This window comes from Octopus sinensis, linkage group LG12, assembly GCF_006345805.1.
Source record: "Octopus sinensis linkage group LG12, ASM634580v1, whole genome shotgun sequence".
Taxonomy (NCBI): domain Eukaryota; kingdom Metazoa; phylum Mollusca; class Cephalopoda; order Octopoda; family Octopodidae; genus Octopus; species Octopus sinensis.
In genome coordinates, this window is record NC_043008.1 from 48784691 (window position 1) to 48801398 (window position 16708).

General features: G+C 39.5%; 1 protein-coding gene across 5 annotated transcripts in view; it reads right to left on the reverse strand.

Moving 5' to 3' along the window:
- LOC115217847 overlaps window positions 1–16708 on the reverse strand; it is a 132287-nt gene that overhangs the window by 113239 nt on the left and 2340 nt on the right. The gene's annotated exons all lie outside the window — the stretch shown is intronic.

Below are 16708 nucleotides of genomic sequence, written 5' to 3' on the forward strand. Positions count from 1 at the left end.
AACTTCACCAATGTTCCCATTTTAAGTTTTCATACCTGATTAAATAATCCCTATTAATTATGAAGACCTAATGTTTGCACAAAAAAGGCAGCAAACCAGCAGAGCCCTTAGCACCATTGGACCAAATGTTAAGCAGCATTTCTTGCAGCTCTTTTACCTTTTCAATTCAATTCCCACCAAGGCCAACTTTCTATATTTAAGAGATGAGGAATTATTTACATTATTTACATTATTTACATTTGACGGATATTTATCCTCATCTTGTTTGTTGTTAACACAATGTTTCGGCTGATATACCTTCCAGCCTACATCAGGTGTCTTGGGGAAATTTCGAACCTGGGTTCTCATTCCTAAGGTATTTTTCAACGTTATTACGATTATTATTGTTATTATTCAGGTCACTGCTTGGAATCGAACTCAGAATCTTGGGGTTAGTAGCCCGTGCTCTTAACCACTACGCCATATGCCCGTGGGCCCATGGGCATATGGTGTAGTCGAAATTTTCACAAGACACCTGAAGAAGGCTGGAGGGTATATCAGCCCAAAACGTGTTAACAACAAACAAGATGAGGACAAATATCTGTCAAACGTAAATAATGTAAATAAGGTCAACTTTGCCTTTCATCCATTTGAGGTTGATAAAATAAGGGACCAGTCAAGTAGTGGTGTTGATGTAATTAACTTGTCCCCTTCCATCAAAAATGCTGGTCTTGAACCCTAGAAGAGACTGGCATTGCCTGTTCAGGGGAATGTTGTGATCCCAGTTATTTATATGCCATGGAAATCGGGTAACCAGCCTTATGAGTCACAGGGCTCGAGAATAAAAGGAACAAAACAAAAAAAGAAAGAAAAAGAATATCTGCACAAAGAGCAGAAGTAGGATTTGAAACCAGTTCCTTTCTTTACCTCGAGTGTTGGGGGAGGTTTAATATTCTTTTTATTCTTTTATTTGTTTCAGTCATTTGACTGCAGCCATGCTGGAGCACCGCCTTTAGCTGAACAAATCAAGCCCAGGACATACTCTTTGTAAGCTAATTCTTATTCTATTGATCTCTTTGCCAAACCACTAAGTTATGGGGACATAAACACACAAACATTGGTTGCCTAGCGAGGGTGGAGGGGAAGCACAGACACACAAACATATGGGTGTGCGTGTGTGTTAGGAAGGGCATCCAGCTGTAGAAACTCTGCCAGATCAAGATTGGAGCCTGGTGCAGCCATCTGGTTCGCCAGTCTTCAGTCAAATCTTCCAATCCATGCTAGCAAGGAAAGCAGATGTTAAACGATGATGATGATGATATATATTTCCTTCTACCAAATCCACTCACAAGGCTTAGGTTGGTCTGAGGCTATAGTAGAAGACACTTGCCCAAGGTGCCATGCAGTGGAACTGAACCCAGAACCATATAGTTGGGAACATTAATGATGTAAGAGGACTTAAAAATTGATGTTGTGTCCATGTAACATTTGCTTATCTTGACTGGAAATAGAGAGAAGAATAGTCTAACTTCTACTTTCTGAAACAATCATCATCATCATCATAATATAACATCTGTTTTCCATGACGACATGGGTTGGATGGTGTTACAGGAACTGGTAAGGCTTGGGTTCCACTGTCTGTCTTGGCATGATTTCTACAGCTAAATGCCCTTCCTGATGCCAGTGACTTTATGGAGAATACTGGGTGCTTGAAGTAAAAGATTATACATTCTAAGTACTGAAAAACTGTGTTAAAACTGAATACAAGCAAGCATTCCCAAAAAGCAACTGGGAATATCGTGTGCATTAATTAACTTGAAACTGATTAAGACAAGAGACATAAAATAAAAAATAATGGTTTCAGACATGTCTATGAGGTATGAAATTCACAAGAGAGAAACTATGAACTTGTGTATCTTTCTCCAAAGTAAAAGAGCCGGCTGTGGACTCAACTTTCCTCCACTGCTCAGAGCCGACTCAAACTGTTTTTAAGATATTTACCCTATCTGTGTATGTTGTATGTCTCCTGGCAGGAGTTGGACAGAATTACAATACAGCATCTTCCATATTACCTATGAAGCTAACTAGTCTTCAATCTAACCCAATTAATTCAATCCAAAACTTTCTACATTTACCTGGTGGGTATATATTCTCAACAGGCATAGGCTTTATCCAGTTTAAATTATTCAATCACTTCACATGTCCGTATCAATCCACTCAACTCTCTTTTATCATCAACCATCTGCTGAACAATTTGACAGGTTGGCAAGGCTGGAAAGCTGCAGCAGGCTCCAATTGTCTCTGTTGGTATGGTTCTACGGGTTGCATGCCCTTAATATCAACCACTTTACACAGTGTACTGGGTGCTCTTTACATGGCTCCAGCAGGGGTGCTTTTATATAGCACCAGCATGACTGCACAAGTAACTTTGATGCTCTATCATTTTTTCAAACCATTCAAACATTGGTACTCATTGGTGGAGCCAAAGAGTACAACAGATACGGGCAAAAAGAGAGGACAAATCATTTACATGGCTGACAGGATCCTACAAAAATATATTGCAAGTTATTCAGAGAAGAGGCCAGACAAAGTGTGTTGGAAAGTAGTTTAAAAACCTAAGAAATTTCCATATTGATTACCAACTCAGAGAAGACATACATTGCAACAGCCTGGAGCTGAACAATAAAGGTAACATTGAGCAGTCTATAAGAAGAGATTAACTAAAACAGTGACTGCCACTGAGATTGCTCAGCTCCAGATCACATCCAATCCAACCATGACCATCTTATTATGGCTTTTTACCTTTTTTTAAGATGGTAGAGTGTGACTTGAAGAAAACATGGTGCATAATAGGGAGGCTCTTCCCTTTGATTTCCCTGACCATATTACATCTGAGATCTTATAATTAAACAAATCAACAGCCATGATACAGGTTAAAAGTAGATTCAACCAGAATCTCAAATTGGGTCACACATATATTCTACAATAAACTGAGACTATATCACAGGAACCACCACAAAAAGTAATCTTATTTTGTCACTGCCAACACCAAAGAAATGAATATTTCATTAAAAGAATGTATTAGATCATCTTCATCATCATTGTTTAACGTCCGTTTTCCATGCTGGCATGGGTTCCAAAAAGTATATGAGGTGTAACTGTACTAATATATATATAATACATATATGAATGGAGAAAATGAGGAACTGGCCTCTGGCTACCATAAACCCACTGTCTCATCCCACTGTCTGTTATTTACACCAAAATACAATGCCACCAAGAAGGACTTATAACTTTGGACACATATTTTTACAAGAAATAATGGTCCATACTTAACTTGTAACAATGAAGGAAAGGGGGAAAAGTCATCCTGAGTAGAAGTTGAACTCAGCTTCTAATGGTTTGTCAATCCAGTTTTGATGACTCCACAGCCCTTGGCACAAGGACAAGGGATTTAAAGAGAAATTGACACAAACAGAATTGAACTCACAACATAAAAGTATGAATCTGTAGGGCATTTGTTTCTACCACTTCACTGCCTTAATCTCTCTCTCTCTTGACATTGTCTTCTGCATTTGGGGACAACACACACACACACATTGTTGTCATTCACAACATCATCCTGTCCATCTAAGTAAAAGTGACACCCTTTACACCTATACCCTTGCACACAATCTGTCCCTGACAAATCTTTCCCCCACAACATATCTTCCCAACACCTCCTTCCTTCACCTGTGTTCCCCCTCACTGCATTCTCCTCTCCTCCATCTGCCACTCACATGAACTTCCCCTATCCAATCCTCTCTACCACTTATGAACCCCACCCAGTAACTTGAAGGTAAGCCCTGACATATCTTCACCATCTTTCTCTCTCTCTCTCTCTCCAACTGGGGGCCATCATACATTTCCTCTACAAGACACCCTATTTCTGTCCCTCTATTCATACTCTAACCTAATCATCACCAGGCACAAAGCCAGCTCCCTCAATACTATATTCTCTAGCTGAGGGGGCGAGGGCCCCGGCTTGCAAGTTGCTTGGTGACTTCAAATGCTGCAGTGCCACATAAAAAGTACCCAGCCCACTCGGTAAGGTGGTTGGTGTTAGGAAGGGTATCCAACCAAAGGAACCATGCCAAAGTACCAGCTGAGTATTGAGGAGGAGGTGGCTTCATGCAAGGTGACTCACTGGAGAGGAGATACAAGGCTGCCCTGCATTACATAAGGGTTAGTGAGAGTAACTAGAGAGATAAAGATCATGATGATAAGGTGCTAGGACATCTATCTGTAGTTTACATATATATATATTGAGAATGATGCAGTTAAATCTAACATATATATCAATTCTGAAATTGAACACTTACTGTTTGGTCTAGTGTACAATATTTAACCAGAATCAATAATTACAAAACTCTGACAAAGCAAGCTAAAATACAACCACTGCCATTTTACACCCACTTTCTATGCTGGTATGGGTTAGATGAGCTGTGATCTGAATCATTTTTTATTTGGAGCTACTGCTCTCTTATGCACAATCGAGGCCCCATGTCTCATTTGTAGGTTTTATTTTGACATGGTTTCCCTGGAAGGGTGTTCTTCTTAACGTCAATCACTTTACACTGTGTACTGGGTGCATTTTCACCAGCATCAGAGATGTCATGTCCTTGACAAGACTAGTCATATGGATCCAGTGTTTCTCCTCAATTACCAACCAGTTTACGATGTGTGCTGTGTGCTTTAATGTGACACCAGCACCAGTGGCAACCCTGCTAATGTTCATCTGCAATCGACCTCAGAAGAATTTGAACTCATAACAGAGTGACAGGTGAAATACTGCTAAGCATTTCGTCCAGCATGCTAACAATTCCGCTAGCTTGCCACCTTAATAATAATAATAATAATAATGATAATGCCCTGATGCAGTACCAGACAGTGGCTCTCATGGCTTCTGATCTTAACTGATTGGAAGTGTTACCATGTACATGCTCTGTCTTGGCTTAAACCAAGATGGGATACAGCAAATATTCTGCTCAATACCATGGATTTGCTTATCAGTTACTTGACCTTAACCAGTTGGGCGTGTACCTTGGTGGCTGGTGATATGTGCATCTCTGATCATGAGCAGGGGAGGAGCATCATAGCTATGTGTTGAGAGGAATTCCTAGAAGTTTGGATAATTCCCCTTTAGAAACAACCCTTATTCAGGGACCTTTTGAGCGGGATGGGCTACTCGACATGAGAAAATTCTAACTGGGCCCCACCTGCAAGGTCATGCACTGTTTATCTTGATATGAGATCACCATGTCGCACACATATAGTTATGATGCAAGTGCCTGGTGTACCCTTATCAGACGGGTAATCATGATGGGTATACTGGGCTTTATATATTTTAACCCAGTGTCACTTTGATGGCATGCACTGCTCTCCCATTCAATAATAATAATAATAATAATAATAATAATAATTCTTACTACTACAGGTGCAAAGCCTGAAACTTGGATGGGGGTGGGGGTCCTAGTCGATTACCTCAAGCCCAGTGTTCAACTGGGAATTATTTTACTGACTCTGAAAAGATGAAAGATAAAGTTGATGTCAGAACGTAAAGCCAGAAGAAATGCTGCGAAGCATTCTGCTTGGTACACGAACGATTCTTCCAGCTCACTGCCTTTAATTGCTTCTACCATAGATGCAAGGTCAGCAATTCTGAGGAGAGAGGAGGGGCTAATCGATTACATCACCCACAGTCCTCAACTGGTACTTATTTCATTGACCTCAAGTAGATGATTATTATTATTATTATTATTACTTAGTAGAGTTGGCTCAGGTGGGGAATTAGTCTAAATGCTTTACAAAATCAAGTTCATTATTTTACTGTTTCAACATTACCTTTCATCCCTCCAAGAGTCAATAAATTAAGTACCTGTAAGATAGTGGGGATTACATTTGCTATATTCAGTTGTATTGTATTTCCATTCCTTGAAACAAGTTTTGTGCCTTGTGGGGTGGGTAAAAGAAATCATCCCCTTCCTTTACCATGTTCCCATAGATTAAATGTGTGTAGATTGTAGGGCACTGGTTTGTGTTGCAATCTTACATGACTGTGTGAGTCAGGCCCATAGCACAGCCTTCTCATCTGGCTCCATCACTTCTCATCTTTTACTTTATTTTACTTCTCTTACAGCTGCTACTCTCCACAGCCAGTTGTCCATAACTGACAGATGTTCACACAACAGGTCCGAATCCGTGCAGCTGATTCTTGTCTATTCATTAATTGATACACCTTTTTTATCGATTCAGTGTAACTTGAACTTAGAAGATAAAGGTGGAAAATACAGTTAAGTATTTGGTCTGGTATGCTAACAATTCTGCCAGCTCATCACCTTAATAATAATAATAATTATTATTATTATTATTATAATTATTTTTATTTCTATTAAAGGCACAAGGCTTGAAGTTTTGTGGGAAGGAGACTAGTTGATTACATCGACCCCTGTATGAAACTGGTACTTAATTTATCGACCCCGAAAGGATGAAAGGCAAAGTCGACTTCGGTGGAATTTGAACTCAGAATAACAATAATCTGTTATTATTGCCAAAAGGGCTATAGGGGGACATTACAAGGAAAGGACGAGAGTCTACAATAAATTTGGATGAGTGAAAAAGACAGAACTGCTATCCACAGTATATAAATGGACACTAGAGGCTTCAGAGAGGAGAACTACCATCTTGGACCAATTAAAATCTGTGGGTCCAGTACTGAACTCATAGATCCAATATTTGTCTAACTACAAAGAGCAAGTGCAGCCCTCTACCTCTCCAGTCTATAGGCACATGCTGACTCTATTTCAGACCCTTTGGCCCTCGTGCCAGTGGTATGTAAAAAGCACCCACTACACTCTTGGAGTGGTTGGCGTTAGGAAGGGCATCCAGCTGTAGAAACACTGCCAGATCAGATTGGAGCCTGGTGCAGCCTCCTGGCTTGCCAGCCCTCAGTCAAACTGTCCAACCCATGCCAGCATGGAAAGCAGACGTTAAACAACAATGATGACACTTCCCTCTGCACTCTCACCTTGCTCTCCAAGTGAAACTCGAAAATGTTAGTGAGTTCTTGGCAAAAGAGGAAAGTTATTGCTTTCAACCCTTTCAGTCCCATCCACCACGCAACTGCCTTTGCTCTAGCCAGCAGAGAGAGGAAAATTATCTGCTCTTTCTAGCCCCAGAAAAGGCAGTGGAGCAAACTTCCCAAATGATTCAGCTGATATTTATATGGGTCCTTCCAAAATACAAAAATAACTGTTCGATAAAACTCCACAGGTTAGAAATGTTTGAACAAAAGCATGCAGGATAATTTTGTGGCTTCATACCTTGGACAGGCTTGACCGATGACACTTTCATGCCTGTAGAGTTTATCTTAAATTGGCAATGCCCTTCTATAGCATTGCCATGCCAAGGATTTCTCAAACATGTTTATAGACCCCAGACTGAAAATCCTCCAGAATAGCCCAGTCAAATAATCTTCACTAACTACAAAATGTTTCCTGAAAATGCCATCATTCTTGCCTCTCTTCAGTCTTCTATAGAATACACATTGTACAGAGAACTGAAGAGAGGCAAGAATGATGACAAACATGGCTGTTCCATCAGTTGCACAGCCTGACTGGCAGAGTGCTGCAAGTACCTGATAAATTTCCAGCCTTGGACTTTCATTGATCCAAGACGGCAGTTCTGTCAAAAAGACAAGCTATGATAAAAACATGGCTGAAAAGGGGATTACACTTGTACACAGTCTAGGAATGTCTGTAGATGCTGCAGCCTCAAAGCATGTTTGCATATCACAGCCACAGTATACTGAGTCCCCTTCAAACAGAGGATGTCCACAGCAAATGGACAACCTGACCATGTCCCAGTGCCTATCCACCTTGAGGTCTGAATCAAATCCCAAGCAACTTAATTGCTGTGTCGGTCAAGTCCCCACCCCACTACCTACTATGTTGGCTGGTCGTACGGACTTGCTTCTTCAGGTGCCAAAATGCAAGCTCACATTAGCTGTCCAGGTTAATCATTGCTCCTGTCACCACTTCGTATTCCCTTGGAATGGTGCCAACCATTTTGATTTCCATGATGTTTGACACATAATAATGATGTCTTACACTGGCACCAGACCAGAAATTTCTAGGGGCAAGGTACAGTGGAATTAACTCTCAGAATACTTAAACAGGTGTAGCCTAATCATGATGATGATGATTCGTGACCATTGTTCAGGCTGTGTATGAAGATGTTCCAAGCTGGAGTATTCAATAACATAGCTGGAAGTGGGGGAACAAGGGGACAGTACTTTTGAGTTTACTGTATAAGCCTGCAGGTGGGAGGAGCAGCAAACTGAAGGACTGCTCTCGGCATGTCAATGGGGACATTTAATACCATTTAATGCACAGGTAGGAGTTCAACAGGGCTTAATACTCAGTTTTGTTTCATTATGGCTCTTGAACCATAGATTCAGAATAGGATGTCTCTGAGAATTTTTGTAATCCAATGATTTAATTCTTAATGCAGCATCTGCAGAAGAGCTGAAGAAAGAATTTCAAAGAGTGGCAGAACCAAAGTAGCCAATTGTTAACATAACAAAGACCAAACTGTTAGTAGCAGACACACAAAAAATGATGCAGTGCAACAAAGATTGAGTTTGCTTTTGCTGGAAACGAAATGAGATAAACATGATTCAGTGGATGGAGGGGACAGGTATAAGAACTCGCATGAAATGGCAAATGTAAGTGAAGAATTGAGAAAGCGGCAGGCGATAAAAAAGGTGTATCAATTAATGAATAGACAAGAATCAGCTGCACGGATTCGGGCATGTTGTGTGAACATCTATCAGTTATGGACAACTGGCCGTGGAGAGTAGCAGTTGTAAGAGAAGTAAAATAAAGTAAACCATGAGAAGTGATGGAGCCAGATGAGAAGGCTGTGCTATGGGCCTGACTCACACAATCATGTAAGATTGCAACAGAAACCAGTGCCCTACAATCTACACACATTTAATCTATGGGAACATGGTAAAGGAAGGGGATGATTTCTTTTACCCACCCCACAAGGCACAAAACTTGTTTCAAGGAATGGAAATAGAATACAACTGAATATAGCAAATGTAACCCCCGCTATCTTACAGGTACTTAATTTATTGACTCTTGGAGGGATGAAAGGTAACGTCGAAACAGTAAAATAATGAACTTGATTTTGTAAAGCATTTAGACTAATTCCCCACCTGAGCCAACTCTACTAAGTAATAATAATAATAATAACCATTGTTTAACGTCCGTTTTCCATGCTGGTATGGGTTGGACAGTTTGACCAAGGGCTGGCAAGCCAGAAGGCTGCACCAGGCTCCAATCTGATTTGGCAAGGTTTCTACAGCTGGATGCCCTTCCTAATGCCAACCACTCCAAGTGTATAATGGGTGCTTTTTATGTGCCACTGGTGGAAACTCCAATTATGGCCAATCAAGAAACCCCACAGATCCAGGATTATTCTAACCACTAAAGGTATGAGGCCTTTCTTCTGCTTTCCAATCCACAGGTTCACTCTAACCATTTTTGCAACAGTCACCCATCTTCTCACAAATAACACTTTCCTTTCCAAGTGGAACTTATCCTTTCAGTCTCGTCCACCATAAAACTTTATTTGCTATAGCCACTCGTCAGAGGAAGACTGCCTGCCCTGCTTTGTTAATGGTGGGTGGTGGGGAGATACTCACGACAGATTTGCCCCACACATGACAAAAGCTGTTTGACCTAACTCCACAAATCAACAATGCTCGAACGCTGTGCAAGTGCATGCAAAATGGTTTCATCATTCTGCGTGCACCTCAGACAGTCCTGCCAAACAACACTTTTGTGCCTATAGAATTTATCTCAAATTGACAGTGTCCTCGGTAGCACTGCCAGGCCAGAGATTTCTGGAAGTTAACTATGATTTCAAATTTTGGCACCAGGTGAGCATTTTTGAGGGGAGGGGCTAGGCTTATTACATCAACCCTGAAAGGATGAAAGGCAAAGTTGCCCTTGGTAGGTTTTGAACTCAAAGTGTAAAGAGCTGCAACAAATACCACAAGTATTTTGCCCTACACTAATGATTCTACCAATCCACCGCCTTCAGGATAATGATAATAAATAACGGGCAGTGGGTGAGGTGGCAAAACTGGTAGAGTGTTAGACAAAAATATCCTACATAGCTTTTTTTGTTTTTGCTTTGAGTTCAAATCCCATCAAAGTTGATATTGTCTTTTATCCTTCTGGGGTTGATAAAACAATGTGGCAGAATTGAGGATCAATACCAACAGTTTAAGAAAGTTTGCGGAGTGTCAATAAAGTTTAGTTGCTTATAAGAAGTTGAGAGGTTAACGTTTTCAACTTTTGTCCTTCAAGTCAAAAAAGGGATGAAGAAGTTGTGTGTATGTGCCATTAACCTTCGACTCTCCATTTATTACTCTTCTATTCAAGGGCAAGAGTCCTGGACAATAGCCTCTCAATTTCTATTAACAAATTGATATGACATTATTCCATAAACTCTCCATTAGATTTATCATCAATCACATAGGCCGTCACCATTTTCATTCTGGGCATTACGTTAAGATTAAATTTTCTCCCAAAATTCCAAGACTTGTGTTTGTGTCAGAAATCATTCTTCAACCTTTTCTCTCTTCCAACCAGAGTTCATAAAACACAGTACCATTTATATACTGGAGTTGGTTCAAGTGATTATCTCACCCCATTTCCTGACTTTGTAATAGAAATGATTATTATTAATTAATAATTTGTATAAAAATTATCATTATTAATCAAGGTGGCAAGCTTGCAGACTCGTTAGCATGTCAGGCAAAGTACTTCACAGCATTTTGTCAGTCCTTGTATTTGAGGTCAAGTTCCACTGAGGTTGTTTTTGCCTTTCATCCTTTTAGGATCAATAAAAAAGTACCAGTTGATTATGGGGGTCGAAGTAATTACCCCCTTCCCCGAAACCGCTGGCTTCGTACCAAAACTTGAAACCATTATTATTGTTATCATACAGGATCACATCAGAGGCAAACCTTCTCTTATCAATGAATTTAATCATACAATATTCAGAATGAGAAGAAAAAAGTTCAAAGGGAAAATCTTAAGATATATTACAAGCCATATTCAAAGGTAGGACTTGCAAGAGAAAAGAAAGAAAACATTAGGTATGCACACACACACACACAGAGGGTGGTGGTGTATGGGAGCAATTGGTTGGCTTTCACCAACATCACAAACTGCAAAACTAATTATTGAACAGTAGCAGACTTAGGATCATCCAGTTTTTTTCCCCCTCAGGTCTGGTGTATCTAGGACTACATTGACCATTATATCCTTCTTTGTAATAAAGACTGTAAGATGCGATCTGAGGGTGGATTCAGCTGCTCTTTCTGGAAAACTAATGAATCACAGAAGAGTAAAGGAGGGAAACCTCACCCCACTAAAAACAAAAAAAAAAACGAAGACCAGTTAGTGAAGTAGTAGTGAAAATATATAAATATATTAATAACTCTGGAATCTGACACCGAAATACTATACTGGAGGGAGGAGGGAGCAGGAAGAGGAGGAGGAAGGAGTGAAGACTTTAAATAAATAAATAAATAAAAATACGGTGCTGCCAACGTCGAAAGATGGAAATGGTAAGATCATCATTATTAGAGGGATGATGATGGTCCATTCCAAGTGGCAAAAATATCCGAGTAATCGAGCGATACTAAGAAGGTAGGAAAACAATGTTTGTTTACATGAATATTTTCCTAAGATGGATGTTGATGCAATCAGCCTTGATCCGACACCGGGGTAACGGAAACCCTTCGCCGTCTCTCCTGGTCTCCTTCCTGTTTCCATCAACCAAACAAGAAGACCTACACAGATAGTTGCAAGACCACACGGAACCTCTGTACGGTCGCCTGACCCGTTAGAAATAGCAACTAAATCCTACCCCCATCACACCTTTCTGTTTTAAATGAGAAAAGGGTTATATAGTGTTCCTGATAAGGATAGGATGGTCATGGCCGGAACGCCTTTCACCATAGGTCAGTTCGATCACGGCTGACATAAACAAGGAAGGGCCCATCACAATGTATTCCGAGACAAGCGTGGTCTCGGCTGGATTGCCCTTGATCATGTTTACTCAATCAGGCCTGACCTAGGGCTAATCAGCAGTGGCAACAACAACGCAGCTATTTCAGAAATCAAAATGATTGCACTTACATAAACACGTCCACACACACAGACACAGACACAGACACACACACACGGCTACAGTTTCTCTCTATTTATCTATGTTTTTCTCCTGCTGACCTAAAATATCAGCCAAACACAGACAGCAGTAGATTTTCTTGGAACGTCACAAGAAGAAAAAAAAAAAAAGAAAAAACCAAATAAATAAACAATAAAAAAGTGATGAAACAGAAGGCATTAAACATCGACAGAGCATTTGACTAATCAATCATAACGAAGTAACGTCTATACACACATCATACACATACATTATATATATATATATATATAGGGAGAGAGAGAGAGAGAGAGAGGCGACTGAGTACAGATCACACGGACACAAAATATGTAGACAGAAGCAGAAGGATTACCAAATACACAAACAGAATTCTAGACACATAATAATAATGATAATAATATAGGACATCATATACACAAACGTGTAGACACACAGTTTCGAAAATAATAAATCACTGAGGTTAATTATTCGATAGTTATACACACAGACACACACACACAGGTGTGTGTATTTTTATACACACAGACTATATATATATATATATATGTGTGTGTGTGTGTGTATATATTATATATCCATGAATACAAATGGAGAGTGTAGGTGGGAGTGTGCACACCCACACTGTGTAGAAAAAGCAGAAATAGGCGCGCACAGACACACGGAGACTGGTTCTCATGATAATGAAATATGGAACACAGAGAGAGAAGTAGGAGGGAGGGAGGGAGAGAGAGATGTGCTGTCGTAAAGACTGAAACGGGGGGAGGAGGAGGGGGAGAGACACACATAAATGAATGGAGCTCAGTCAGCAAAAGCTAACGTCTACACACATTATATATATATATATATATATGTATATATGTGTGTATATATAACTTGGAGTCATTAGATATAAAGGCATGGAGAGGGACGTGTACACATCTATATTCATCTACACGAAACTCTAGATCTTTGAGTTACTCCTTTAACAATTTCGTCTAATATAAAATTATGTATCTCTCTCTCCCTCTCTCCTCCTTGTATATATAACTTAAATATATATATATATATATATATATGTATGTATGTATATATATATCCCATTTGTATGAGGCGGCGACGCACACGCCCTCTCCCATCGTCTTTTCATCTAAAGAGTGTATTCAGAAGTATTTAATCACGAGGGGAGTTCACCATTAGTTGATTTAACAGTCTATATAATACATAACACACCGATATGTTAAAACATTTGCTAAGCTCTTTTATACACACACACACACACACACATATATATATATATACATATAAGCTTTACCAAGCACAGTGCATGTGTGTGCGCGCGCGTTGTGTGTGTGTGTCTGTTCGTCCTCACAGTTTACCGCCCGAAACTCTTCTTCCAGCTCAATCGTTAAACACTGAATGATACGAAAGTGGATCGTTTGTTTTGTTTAAAATCCGTAAAACAAGATAAGGAGAACGGAGTCCTGACATTTCGGGCAGACGAAATTTTCTACATATTTTATTGAATTTCAGGCAAACAACTTTATATAAACTGGGTTACGGTGAATAGTGGGTCGTCTGTGAGATCGGGGAGAGGAGAAGAGAGAGAGAGAGAGAGAGAGGCGACTGAGTACAGATCACACGGACACAAAATATGTAGACAGAAGCAGAAGGATTACCAAATACACAAACAGAATTCTAGACACATAATAATAATGATAATAATATAGGACATCATATACACAAACGTGTAGACACACAGTTTCGAAAATAATAAATCACTGAGGTTAATTATTCGATAGTTATACACACAGACACACACACACAGGTGTGTGTATTTTTATACACACAGACTATATATATATATATGTGTGTGTGTGTGTGTGTGTGTATATATTATATATCCATGAATACAAATGGAGAGTGTAGGTGGGAGTGTGCACACCCACACTGTGTAGAAAAAGCAGAAATAGGCGCGCACAGACACACGGAGACTGGTTCTCATGATAATGAAATATGGAACACAGAGAGAGAAGTAGGAGGGAGGGAGGGAGAGAGAGATGTGCTGTCGTAAAGACTGAAACGGGGGGAGGAGGAGGGGGAGAGACACACATAAATGAATGGAGCTCAGTCAGCAAAAGCTAACGTCTACACACATTATATATATATATATATATATGTATATATGTGTGTATATATAACTTGGAGTCATTAGATATAAAGGCATGGAGAGGACGTGTACACATCTATATTCATCTACACGAAACTCTAGATCTTTGAGTTACTCCTTTAACAATTTCGTCTAATATAAAATTATGTATCTCTCTCTCCCTCTCTCCTCCTTGTATATATAACTTAAATATATATATATATATATATATATATATATATGTATGTATGTATATATATATCCCATTTGTATGAGGCGGCGACGCACACGCCCTCTCCCATCGTCTTTTCATCTAAAGAGTGTATTCAGAAGTATTTAATCACGAGGGGAGTTCACCATTAGTTGATTTAACAGTCTATATAATACATAACACACCGATATGTTAAAACATTTGCTAAGCTCTTTTATACACACACACACACACACATATATATATATATATATATACATATAAGCTTTACCAAGCACAGTGCATGTGTGTGCGCGCGCGTTGTGTGTGTGTGTCTGTTCGTCCTCACAGTTTACCGCCCGAAACTCTTCTTCCAGCTCAATCGTTAAACACTGAATGATACGAAAGTGGATCGTTTGTTTTGTTTAAAATCCGTAAAACAAGATAAGGAGAACGGAGTCCTGACATTTCGGGCAGACGAAATTTTCTACATATTTTATTGAATTTCAGGCAAACAACTTTATATAAACTGGGTTACGGTGAATAGTGGGTCGTCTGTGAGATCGGGGAGAGGAGAAGAGAGAGAGAGAGGGGGGAGGGAAGTAACGTTTCGGGTTATGCTCCTCACATAGGACAAACCCCACTTTCTGAGGTGATCCCACACGGGTATCCTCTACCTATTAAACCCTTCCATTCCACGCTGATCCAGTCCAAACGGGTGCCGTCGTACCCAGAGCTCCACTTCTCTCCACCCCTCATTCTAATCTAAAAACTTTCCCCTTATATCCTCTCCCCTGTTTATATCTTCACATTAATACCCAAGAGATCCACTTCTCTCTACCCACGGGGATGCAGACCACAAGGGTACCCTCATGACAATTATCCACGAAGGTTTTCAGTCGAGATTCGTGACTATTACAAATATTAATACATTCACTCCCTACCATAGGAATGTGTATGTGTGTGTGTGTGTGTGTGAGAGAAAGAGGGTGTGTGTGTGTGTGAGAGAGAGAGAGAGAGAGGGTGTGTGTGTGTGTGTGAGTGTATTTGGCGATTAACTCGGCATCAGTATCCAGTTTCTGCTCGTTTTATCGATCTCTAGATGAAAAAGTAGCCAACACTCCCTCAAACGATTCCTTACAAACTTTAAAAAAAAAAAAAAAAGACACATTTGATAATGTTGTCCTAGATATATACTGTCTGATCTAATTAAGACGGAGTGGTCACGTTGAAAACATCTGTGATAATAGGATGTGCAGGACGAGGACTGACCTGTGGCTAAACAACAGATGAAAGTCGATCACGGAAATGCAAGTCTGAATCATTCTCCATCACTTTTTGACTCACCAAGCTTCAAGCATCGAATTCGGCGCTCTCTTGTCTGAGCCAATAATTATGATTCCAGTTACATAAGCCAGCGATTTATATAACAATAATAACAATAATAATAATAGTAATCGTGGCAACAGTTTCGTAATTACTCAATTAAGCATGAAATTTAATTAATTGTTGGTTCTTAATAAAGTTATTTATGTTGCACTGAGATGTTAAACCCGTCTCAATCCATCCCCCCCTCCTCTCTTCCAACAAAACGAGGAAATAAACACATGGAACGAGTATAGAGAAATATTTTTAAAAAGACATTTCTCAATTATCATCATCATCATCATCACCGTTAACATCAGCATCATATGAAAGATAGAAATTTAAATGGATCGCAAATGATGACGTTCGTCATCATCAATCAATGAAGAGAACAACAACAACAACAACTAGAAAATAAATAAATAAATAAATGTAGTCATTCGTTGAACAATTTAAAATAGATTTGTTTGGAGATGACGGTTGTCAAAAGCCTATACAAGAAAGAGAGAGAGATAAACAGACATATATTGTTAGATATACACAGACAAATAGAATCAGAGGTAAACAGACACAATGATAGAGTGATCGATACATATATATACATATATATATATATATATATATATATATATAATATATATATATATATATATATATATATATGTGTGTGATCTGGGGAATATAGAAGCAAAATGGATAGGCGACTGGAGAGAGAGAAATAGGGAAAATTTAAAACCAAACAAAAACAAGAGAATGTATAA